Here is an 11,891-nt window from a genome sequence, read left to right on the forward strand (position 1 = left end):
AAGAGGTTAAGTTGAAAGAAATGCACATACATGTAGTAGAATGTATTGTATGAGCTACCCTGTAAAATATATATTATAAATATATCATCAAGACAAGAATAGTTTGATTTTCACGTAATAACAACAAATTTCATTAATGTAATTAATAAATTGGTTTTTTTATCTATTTTCGAGGCTTTACAGTCTGGAAGTAAAATTAAGAGATATGAGTAAATTGCCAAGGACACGCCCGTAAAACTGCTCATAACTTCGTCTGTAGTAATTGAAGATGGAAACCTTGACAAGATTTTTTGAGATCCACATTTATTGGATCACCACTTGAGTCTCGGACATCCTTTGAAATTGGTATATTTGCTTCGCAATTCTTATCTTCTGTTTTCTTCATTGGAATATTAATCTGTACTGCTGCAGTGCTTATACCGTCATGATAGTCCTGATTGCAAAAAAATATGTTGATTCTTCGTACGTTTCATCTACAACTGTCTCCGTTTGACAACTTATGCTTCGTTGTACAGGTTTAAAAATAACACTTTCAATACCAGCATCAATCTTATTCTGATCAACACTATTAACATGTACATTATCACCTTGCTCCATTACTGAATTAATTGAATTGATGATATTTTTCGAATTTTCGGTTTCATTACTCACAAAAGATTTCTTAATATTCGAAACTTTTAATAATTCAGGATTTTTGACTCGCTGGAAACGTCCAAAGGATTCTATATATATTTTTAATATTTTCACTTCCAGGAAAGATGAAAAGAACGTAAGACGGATGTTCCGATTTTTCGTTGTTGATAAAATGAGAACTACAAATTCTCGTATTTTTATTTGGTTCCCAGTCTTTTGGATTTTCTCTAAAAACAAAACAAATTAAAAGGTTGAGTTTCTATTATTACATAAATATCATAAATATTAATAACTTAACTATTAGAATTATAGTTTTTCATATGCCCGAGTTAATCTGAACTTTTACTTTAATTTTGTAATGAATTGTTGATTAATACTGAACTTACATAATTTTTTACTTTTATCAACTGTTTACGTTTTGCTATTTTCCATGCGGCTCCAAACATGCTATCTGGGAATTTATAAAATTTCACTTTTACATCAACACCACGTTTTTGACGTGATGTATTATTACAACCACGGATGCAGCAATTCTTTCTTGAAGCTGACATAATTAAAACAATATCAATTAATTTTAATATTAATTATTAAAAAATAAATCACGTGTAAAAATTTAATAAATGATGCCAATTACTTGAGATATTCACCACTAGTTGGCGTAAAAGTCTAGATGCTCGATCCCTATTACCTATAATCTGTTTCTTATTGTCTGACATCTAAGAAATTTATTTACTATTTAATTTTATACCCGATCTGATATATAAAAGTAATATAAATGTAAATTCGGTTAGTTAAAACAACTAACTCACCTTCATACATTTGTGGAGTACATGCAGTTAAAACAATAAATTATTTTTAAAATAATCTTGTAACACAACTATTCTGACTGAATATTTCATTAATTATCTTGAGAATTTGGCGTAGATCAATTCTTGGGAGACATATTAACAAACCATTTATCAATTCATTGTTCAGATAATTACTTTTTGATTTTCGAAATGTTTATAATAAAATTTCCAAGAAACATTACAATAGGGTCCTACTAGGGGTTGTCCTAATGACAACTTAGAAATTTTGCAGGTATATACGATGAAACTTGGTCTCGCCCAAATTTGTATAATTTGTTTTGTTTAGAGTCGCTTACGTTCCATGAATGTTAACTGTGTTGTGAAAAATGTCTTCAAGTTTTACCCCAGTAAAGTGTAATTGCCTGCTTAGTATTACAAACGAAGACTGTTGTGTTAAATGTGCATGATGCTGTTAGAAATATAGTTTCGACATATTCCAATATGACAGAAGTTAGTGAATCTACTATTTACAAGCTTCGAAGAGAGAGGAAAAATGGAAATATGTCTCCACCTAAAAAGTCAACTGGAAGAAAACCACTTGACCTTGATGAACATATGTAAAATACACTAAAGTAAAAAATACATGAATTATATTTTAAAAAAGAGATCCCAACTCTTAACATAATTCTAAGAAAGTGCTAATTGGCAACGAAGAAATAAAATGTTGGAGACGCCAGTATTCACGAGATATCCGAAAATACACACAGAAGGGAAGACAAATCTATTATCTAGATGAGAGATGGCTCAATGGAGGACATTCAGTAAAAAAAATTGGCAGGACAAAACCAGTCGTCAATCTTTCATAGAAGGTTTATCTACTGGAAAACTCCTATCGGTAAAGGTCGTCGATTAATCATAACGCATATTAAATGCAATCAAGGGTTCGTTGAAGGTGGTTTACTGGAGTTTCAGTCAACATCAAACAAAGACTATCATGAAGAAAAGACTGCAGATGTTTTTGAAGAGTATTTTCCGCCAATGGTCGAATTAATTCCAAATACCTCTTGGAGAAAAGCTGATATTAGAAACTGGTTAATCGTAAAAGATATACCATTTGAAGATGATTTGTTGAAAAAAGAACTTTTAAAGGTTGCTTCAGATCACACAAGATCACACAAGCTACAATTTAAAAAGTTTGTTATTGATGAAATAGCCAAGAATGGTGGGATACCAGTACTTCGTTTGCCGCCATACCATTGTGAATTAAATGCGATAGAGTTGATATGGGCCCAAATGATAGGCTATGTAGCTAAACATAATAAAACTAAAGAGAACTGGAGATATGCTGTGAATCATGTAATTATGGCCAGCGAAGAGGATGATACTATAGAGCAATCCAGATCTCGTGACCATATATGGCCGTTCAGGGCAAACATTCTAGACAGACACATCAGTTTTGTATTGCCTATTCAATTGTAAACAGTGTTCAAGGCTTTTTTGGTCAAATTAAGTAGTACATTTTGTTTCAATTTAGTATATTTTATTAGTATTTAGTATATTGTTCAATTGATTAGTAGTTTTTATTTGGAATATATCACTTTTCTTGGTTTTTATAAAAATTGTTAGCGACTTTTTTGTGAGTTCCTTTTGAAATGGAAAGCAATTATCTACAGAAGTTAATGCAAGAGCATCCTGATATTGCTGCAAGGTAACGTTAAAAAGTTGGAACATTGTTTTGTTTGATTATTATTATTGTTTTTGTAGATATCAAATGGAACTAAGTATATTGAATGATTTGGATCCCTTTACTTTAGATCCTGCCAATCTAAATTATTCTATTGATGGAGTTCTACCGGTAACTAACATGGATATCATTAGTTATTTGGTATTTTCACACAGCTTTTAACTAAAGAGCAGATGAAGGCTTATAAAATTTTACAAGTCTACAAATATTTTGAATCTGGCTTTGTGCTGAAAATAGGGTCTACTTTAATCAATGGAGTTTTTGTTGTGGTAGGCAAGGTAATACTTAGTTTACTATTTTGAATCTAATATTGGCAATATCCTATATAAAAAATAAATAAAAAATAATAACAAGTGCCTAAGAAACCCTACCTTCATACCATACCTTCATTTCATGCGAATGTTTGGCGAACCAAAAAAGCTCATACACACATACTCAGTTTTAAGTTTAAAGCAATTTTTATCAATGTCACAATATAAAATAATCGTTCAAATTCATCTTTCAATTTTTTTTCACTTACAGTTTTACAGCCAATTAATGAAAATATGATGTTAAAAAGTTTAACTTAAAATCTTGAATATTTTCATAAATGGCTCTTTTTTATCTTGATCACTGCTATTTTGTACTTGTTTACCTTATTTAAAGTATTAAAAATACGTGTTATGTTTTAGGTGAAACATTCACAAAAAACCAGCTTAAAACCTTTGGATGTATGGTGCCTTATATAGAAGGATGGTTCAATATTAACGGCCCATTGTACTTGTATGGCTGGGATTAGCGAAGTATCCCAAGCAGCACAGTGTCGTTATAATGACGTCAATTATTGGACATTATTAGTCGGCGACGTCGTAGACCAATAAGCGACGTCCATATGACGTGACATTTCAGACGTCATTTTGACGTCGTCTAGAGACGTCTTTCGTACGTTTGTTTTCGGTCGTTTTAAGTGCTTTTTAATCAACTATAAAAAAATTAGAACGAAAGTTTATTACAAAAACTAAGCCCTATACGTGCTTTATAAAAAATTGTACATTTTAAATTGTTGTTTACCTAAAATTTGGATATAAATATAAATTCATTAATTAGCAATGAAAATACTAAACTGACGTTTTAAGTGGAAATGCAATTTGAATTTAAAGATGAAGTGAGAATGTTGTAATTAACAATTATTTAACTATTTTATTAGTAGGAAACAATTATTTTTAGCATCGATTCCTGTCGAGGCTGTCGACCAAGATTTAATTTTGGCGCGTTTTTAATCGAAATGCCACGATACGATACGATACGAGACGTGCAGGCGCATGCGTGCTGGACTGCTGGTGTGAACGCGTGTGCGCGTAATGGCGGACGGCAGCAAAAAGTAACTCTAGCATTTCCGGGGTGATTCTTGTTAATTTCGGCCGTGGCAACAAATTTTTCAAAGTGAGTATAAATCTGCATTATTTTATTACAATTTTGGTGTTGGGAACTGTCTTTATTATTTAGATGAATTGTTACGTTGGCGTTGAATTCCAGAACAATGGTGGAATTTCTCTTGTTCACTCTGCCTGGTTAACACCGCTTAAACGAGAAGTCTTTTGGCCGCCAAAACAGACAACCGGAAATTTTATAAAATTATTAAAATCTGGACAAGAGCCTCCCCAGGATAACAGCTGGAAACTTCACCAAATTAAGCGAATTTTTTTCCAGACTGGTTAGTTTTGCTGCCTAAACCTAAACTGCTTTATCACTTTCTATTAAATATCTGTGATTTTTTTCAAAAAACTCGTATTTATTACTTGTTTTTAGACGACTATAAGATTGCGGAGAAAAAAATTAGAAAGGCTGAAATTACCTCAGATTTAACTACAGATGCTGAGGAATCAGCAATTATTTCATCTCGAAGGAAAATACGTCCAAAGAAATTTTCCACTGATGATGAGCAGGAAGAAGTGCTGTCATCATCAGAAGATGATTTTCCAAAAAACAAGAAACCCCTACCTAGACCAAAACCAATAATACGGAAGTCTATTACAAACATATTATCTGGTAATGAGATTTATACTTAAAGATATCTGGCACATATAAATTATTAACTGTCTACTGTTTTAGATTATTCTGGCCCAATTCAAACTTTTCCATTAGCTTCAGCTGGACAATCGCAAAGGTCGTTTGAGGATAGTGATTCTACAAATCAACTTTATTATTTGCCACCTCAACATTCAGCAAAAGATACTCAATTGACTAAATCTTCAGGACAAATTATTAGAGGTAAAAAATATAATTGTCCATTTGCATGAATTGTTTAAAATGTATACATTAAACTGTGAGTTATTATTTATGTCCATTATTTCCTAGGAGAATTTGTTAATTCTCTATTTTACAGGTTCTGCGTCAAATCAGTCATTTTGCCAGGCTGCTGTTTCGAACTCGTCACAATATAATCCGTCAACTAGTAAAGCAACTGATGTACAGAGCAACATCAGAGCTGTAGTGAAAAGTAATGGAGGTAAAAACCAAAAAATAATGTAAAAACTGTTTTGGTACTAAGGTATATTTTGTCCATGCCAGCAAACACTCAAGATGATGTAATCACTTTATTGAAGACCATTAGGTCAGTCAGTCAGAAATAGAAGATACCATCAAGGTGTGGTTGAAACATACACCAGAGAAATTGAAAAAGCAGCAGCATGGCAACCCGTAAGAAAAAAAGTGTTGTTAGTCAAAGACAACTCTGCAGAAGGGTGGCAGAAGCAAATTTAGCACCTGTGAGTCAGAATTGTTATAATACATCTTTAATAGTTAATAATGATTCCAATGAATCATCAAATTCCGTTTTTTTTGCTGATTCAATGTGTGAAAGTGAAAATGACACCTGTTCCTCAAGAGATTTAGATTTTAATGTAAACTCGCCTAATGAAAATTTGCTCTTCAATGATGCGACGTTATACAACCAACTATTCCAGTAACGTGCCCCCTAACGATTTATTTTCTAATGAACCGCCACCTAGCGATTTGCATTCGAAATTGTCAAACTGGGCAGCTTCAAGGTACGTTCGACGTACAGTAGTTACTCATCTCTTGCATCCATACCATAATGAGTTACCGTTAGACAGTCGAACGCTGCTGAAAACGCCCAGAGAAACGAAAGCAAAATCGTTGTTAAATGGCGAATATTGTCATTTTGGACTTGTTAACGCTTTAAAATTAAAGTTATTGTCAGTGCCTAATATTTCTCAGTACAGCATTATCAACATTTCATTTAATGTAGATGGACTGCCCATTTATAGAAATGGTCAGAAACATGATCTCTGGCCCATTTTAGCACTTGTAAAAAATTTTAAGAGTGAGCCGTTTGTTGTTGGTTCTTTTTTAGGAAGTGGCAAACCAAATTTAGAAGAAGTTTTTAGAAGATTTTTTAATTGAGTTATCGAACTTACTTACCACGGGCATTGAAATTAATAATAATATCCATGAAGTAAAAGTTCACAGCTTTGTTTGCGATGCTCCTGCGCGCGCATATCTGAAACGTGTGAAGACCCATTCAGGGTATAGTTCCTGTGAAAGGTGCGACAACTCTGGAGAACACCTGGGACGTGTCATTTTCAAAAATTTACCTTTTAACAAGAGAGACAACGAATCTTTTCGGACTAAAATTGATGTATTTCATCATCATGGAGAATCTCCTCTAATAGCTCTTCCTATAGATTTGATCTATGTCTTTTCTTTATGCACCTAGTTTGTCTAGGTGTAATGAAAAAACTTTTGCGTATTTGGACAGGACGCGCAAGCCGAGCCAAAATGAGCTCTACTGCATTTCAAAATGTATCTGAAAAAATTGTTTTTCTCAGTAAATGTATTCCAGTAGAATTCAATCGGAAAGGGCGCAGTTTGTCTCAGTTGGCAGATTGGAGAGCAACGGAATTTCGAACATTTTTACTGTATATTGGGCCAGTTGCTTTGTATGGGAATGTCGATTTGGCAATATATGAGCATTTTTTGCTATTTCATTGTTCAATTATGATACTTATTTCTAAACGCCATATTGAAAAATTCGGAGTTCCATTTGCGCGCCAACTTTTGCATTTATTCGTAACGCACAGTGAAAAGATCTACGGATTAGAGTTCTTAGTTTACAATGTACATTCCTTATTACATTTGGCAGATGACGTTGAAAATTTCGGGCCACTAGACAATTCGTCAGCATTTCCATTTGAAAATTATCTCCACCATTTAAAATCGTTAGTTCAGTCTCCGAATAAACCGTTACAACAGATTAATAGACGCTTAAAAGAAATTGAAATGACAGTGTACGAAAAACATGACTCTACTTCACCTGATGGTGAACACTTCTGTAAATATGAATTGTCCCATTTCTTAGGACCAACGCCAAATTTCTCTTGCAAGCAGTATAAAAAGCTTCATTATAAAGATTTTATTTTTTCTATTGCATCATATTCAGAAGCAAATTGTTTTTGTCTTACCTTAGAAGGACTGGTTTTCAAAATAGAAAATATAGTAGTGGATAATAATGGAGCAGTTTTTATATTAGGTAGGAGGTTTCAGGATTACCGTTCATTTTACAAATACCCTGTCGACTCAAAAGAATTCTATGTTTATCTCATCCAAAATTTATCAGAGTATATCGAGTTATTGCACTGCCACAAAGTTTTTTCGAAATGTATTGTTTTTCCTTTCAAGCAGGAATGGTTGTCATTTTCATTATTGCATCATTAGTAATTCCTTATTTCAACTTTTATGTTCTATAAGTGTAATAGTATGTAGTTTTTTAAGATTTTGTAATAAACTGGTATTAATTTGAACGCATTTTTTTATATTTTTGATCCTACTTATACGTCATTTGTCAAAAGTAAGTACGTCATTTTGACGTCTCACCAGCCGGACTAGGTACGTCATTAGTTGACGTCTGTAGGATGTGACATTAACCAGTCATAATCACGTCATTTTAGACGTCCCCATTGGTCGCCAATGGCCTATAATTGACGTCATAGTAACGACACTGTGCTGCTTGGGATGTAGTCATGTCGGAGCAATTATTCATTATCTTGTACCGATCTCAAATCACTATGGCCAATGCCATCATCATCTGAAAAGGTACCTACTGTACCTGTTTCACAAATAAATTGGGGAAATTGCTGTAGTATTAAAACAAGTGATAAGGACATACCAGGAATATCAGTTGAGGTGGAGGGAAACTTACAGTAGTTTAAAAATTTAAACTGTATGACAGCACTGATGTATGTTATTGAGCCTTTTGCTTCAGAAGTAAAAGAAAAAACACCGAAAATAGTAGCTTCCAAATTTTTAATATTTAATGAAGAAAGCATGTCAAAATCATATGCTGAATTGATTAATTTTTCAAAAAGCATCGATTATTGTCTTACAAAGGAAGAAGTTTCAGCAATAGAGAAAGCAACAAGATAGCAAAATAAAAATAAAAACTGGAATGCTCAAAGAGCTGGTAGGATCACTGCATCCAAATTTAAATTGTCAAACCGTCATTGTCTTTAATAAAAGCAATTTGTTATCCAACCTAAGTGAAGTTTAGTACTAAACAAACCAATTGGGGCTTATCTCATGAACACTTAGCAGTTAAAGCATATGAAAAGTATATGGAAGAAGAGGAGAACCATGAATCTTTCCAAACAAATGAAGTTGGACTTCAAATTAGTGAAAAGTCGCCACAGCTAGCTGCTTCGCCTGATAGATTAGTTTTTTGCGAGTGCTGTTTGGGAGGATACTTAGAAGTGAAGTGTCCATATTTATTAAAAGATTTAACTGATATTGATGATTATATTAAATTAACAAGTTCATGTCTGTACAAAAACAATGGAAAAACTTATTTGAAAATTGATCGCTAATATTATTACCAGATATAAATGCACATTACATTACATTACCGTGATTGGTTTGGTCCCCTAAAGTGTTTTTCAAACAAAGAATTCTCCCAGATTTGGAGTTTTTAAGAGAAAAGTCAGAAATTTTACTTAAATACACATGAGCAGAAGTGAGTCATTTTTGTTTTTGTAATGGAATAGATGATGGTAGACCAATGATATTATGTGATGATGCAGATTGTAAGATAAAATGGTTCCATTTTGACTGTGTAAATTAAAAAAAAATTCCCTTCGACCTATGGTATTGCAGTGATTGTTTAAAATAAGTTTTAATTTTGTTTTTGCAATGTAATTGAAATAAATAAAAACCATTTAAAATTTGTGTAATCTATCATCTGATTTATAAGCGGTTAATACATAATAATTGACTATTTCCCATATAATAACATTGGTATTAGTTAATGTCCTTATTTTATTGTTTAAGTATAAGATAGCTTTGTTTATTAATGGAACTTTTCTTGACAATAAAGCATATTTTTTTCTTTCTCTAACTTATTTAAGTAATAAAATATAGTAACTAATTAAAAACTGGATATAAATGAGAAATCAAAAAATATTCTAAAAGCATTTATTTCACTGCAAAACGGTATATCTGAGAATTTATTATTTCTAAAAAACGAGAATGTGCTTTTTTTTGAGGATTCCTCTCTACTCAGCTTGTATCCCGTTCTTTCTGCAGAACTTTCCATCACCATATTGTAGAAAATAAACAAATTAATTAATGTACTTAAAGAGGTACAAATTGTGTTCTTCATACTTTTTTGTTAACATACTTATTGGAATTGTACAATGCAAAATATTGAATTTATTTTTTATTACACCAATTCCCCTTTCAATATGTATTCTTACAAGCGCTAATTGGCGTGTTTTCTCAATATCTATAGGATGCAATTGATTTTTACCCTTTGTAAATGCTGGTGTCACTAACTTGACTTGAAGCTGACCCAATGACTCCTTTATTAAAAAACCTCTGTCAGCCAATACAATATCCCCTGGTATAATATATGTCAAAAAATCTGAATTTTCCTCAATTTGTTTATCAGAAGCCCTCCCTTTCCATGAATTACTTATAAAACTTATTACACCCTGAGGTGTAATTCCGATCAAAAATTTTATAGAATAGTGATGCTGATGATTTGACCAACACTGTTGTTGTGTAAGCATTAACGAAGGCTTTTCAATGAAAATTTCAAAACAATCCACAATTACGGTTATTTTGTCGTGAAAAACTTCTTTAAAGCAAGCTGGAATATTATTTCGAATAGCCGATATTTCAGGCCATATAATTAGGCATTTAAATATTTTGAGCATAAACTTGATAATAATTTCAAAATAAATGGAAGCGGTAGTTGGAGAAATTTTAAAATTGTATGCCAAATCTTTGAAATGATAATCTAATCGTAATTTTACAAGTGTTAGAATTACTTGATTAAAGGCGCTTAATGCAGTACAACTTGTTGTTTCAATATATTGCTTGATACTTTCAAATATTACTAAATAAACAATATTTTACTTAAAATCAGTAAAATATTTCCACTTACAATATTTTTGATATCATCCATCAAACCAAATGGCGAGTTTTCAATTTTTTTTGTTAAATTTTCAAGTTTTTGCACAGAAAAACTCAATTGTTCAAATTTAATAGCCAAATCATTCATTGTAAGATCAGTTTGAGTCATTGTCCCAGAAGGATGATTCAACTCGTCTTTAGTAATTTCCTCAACTTCTTTAATTTTAGGTTGTTGCAGCTGTTAACATCGATACATAATATAATCTACCAAAAACATTTCAATGAGTAAATTTAAATTCGCAAATAGTCATTTGACTGAAAAATTGAAATCAATATTTTTCAGCAATTTAATAACTTACATTGGAAAATTGCAGTTCTCTTCTCTTCGTCAACCTCTCCTTTCTATCTATATCTGTTTGCTTCCTTGTAAAAACTTGACATGTATGTCCCATACATTGTGATAACACCCAATCCGGATGATTTTCGCCCTCCAAAGCTGCTGGTTTTTTCTATAAATAACCACATCCTACATCCATAAAATTAAATAAGAAATCATACATGATATTAAATATACCAATAAAATAAACAAAACTTATCTTGAACAAAATGCCTGCTACATACAGCCTGATATTTGATCTTTGATACTGTTAAATCATCTCCAACTACAATACAGGTTGTTGGCATTTTCACTTCTAAAAACGTTAAACATATAAGTTAAACACTGCAGCTGATACCTTCCAATTCAAGCAAGTGGAATTTTTAAGCCAGCAATTCCATTAAAGTTTCACTATCATTATTATTATTAATATTGTATATATTTTAGTCAGTGTGTACTTACTAGTAAATATTTAATATTTCTTGATAGTCTAAAAACCACTTACAAAGAAAGAATGTTTTTATGTAGACAACTGTTCTAAATCCCCATACTTACCCAGCTCAAAAGTTTTACGAAACTAAACTTTCTATTGTTTATTATAAATATCGAGACACTAAATTAAAATAAAAGCACCTTTCTAGAAAATAAACACTTTAAATACACGTTCTACAATGTATCAAAGCACATGGGCCCTGGGGGCCATATTGAATTTCATTTGACAGGTCACTGGATTGCCTAATAGATTGAATTTTATATTTCCTATAAATAGTATGTTTACTTTACTTAATATACATTAATTCATTGTCAATAAGTTTGAATTATGAAAATTAAACTATATTTTCTTCAATTAATTTAATTTAATAAAAATAAAAATGAAACTTGTTAATAGGCCTAAACGAATGAAGTTTATTTCAACTGTAATGTTGACCGAATATAATTGAAT

The 11,891-nt window shown here is 31.8% G+C and overlaps 1 long non-coding RNA gene across 4 annotated transcripts; it reads right to left on the bottom strand.

Moving 5' to 3' along the window:
• LOC130445141 (uncharacterized) lies at positions 1-11,891 on the bottom strand. 4 transcript variants are annotated; one of them, XR_008910028.1, is made up of 6 exons: positions 11,504-11,867; positions 11,411-11,448; positions 10,932-11,264; positions 10,604-10,836; positions 1,020-1,177; positions 1-860 (listed from the first exon to the last, which is right to left on the bottom strand). It is a non-coding gene; the product is annotated as an uncharacterized LOC130445141 (long non-coding RNA). The 4 variants fall into 4 exon arrangements; XR_008910025.1 differs by having other exon boundaries at positions 10,932-11,891; XR_008910027.1 differs by having other exon boundaries at positions 10,604-11,264; positions 11,411-11,830.

This window comes from Diorhabda sublineata, chromosome 6, assembly GCF_026230105.1.
Source record: "Diorhabda sublineata isolate icDioSubl1.1 chromosome 6, icDioSubl1.1, whole genome shotgun sequence".
In the NCBI taxonomy this organism is placed as follows: Eukaryota; Metazoa; Arthropoda; class Insecta; order Coleoptera; family Chrysomelidae; genus Diorhabda; species Diorhabda sublineata.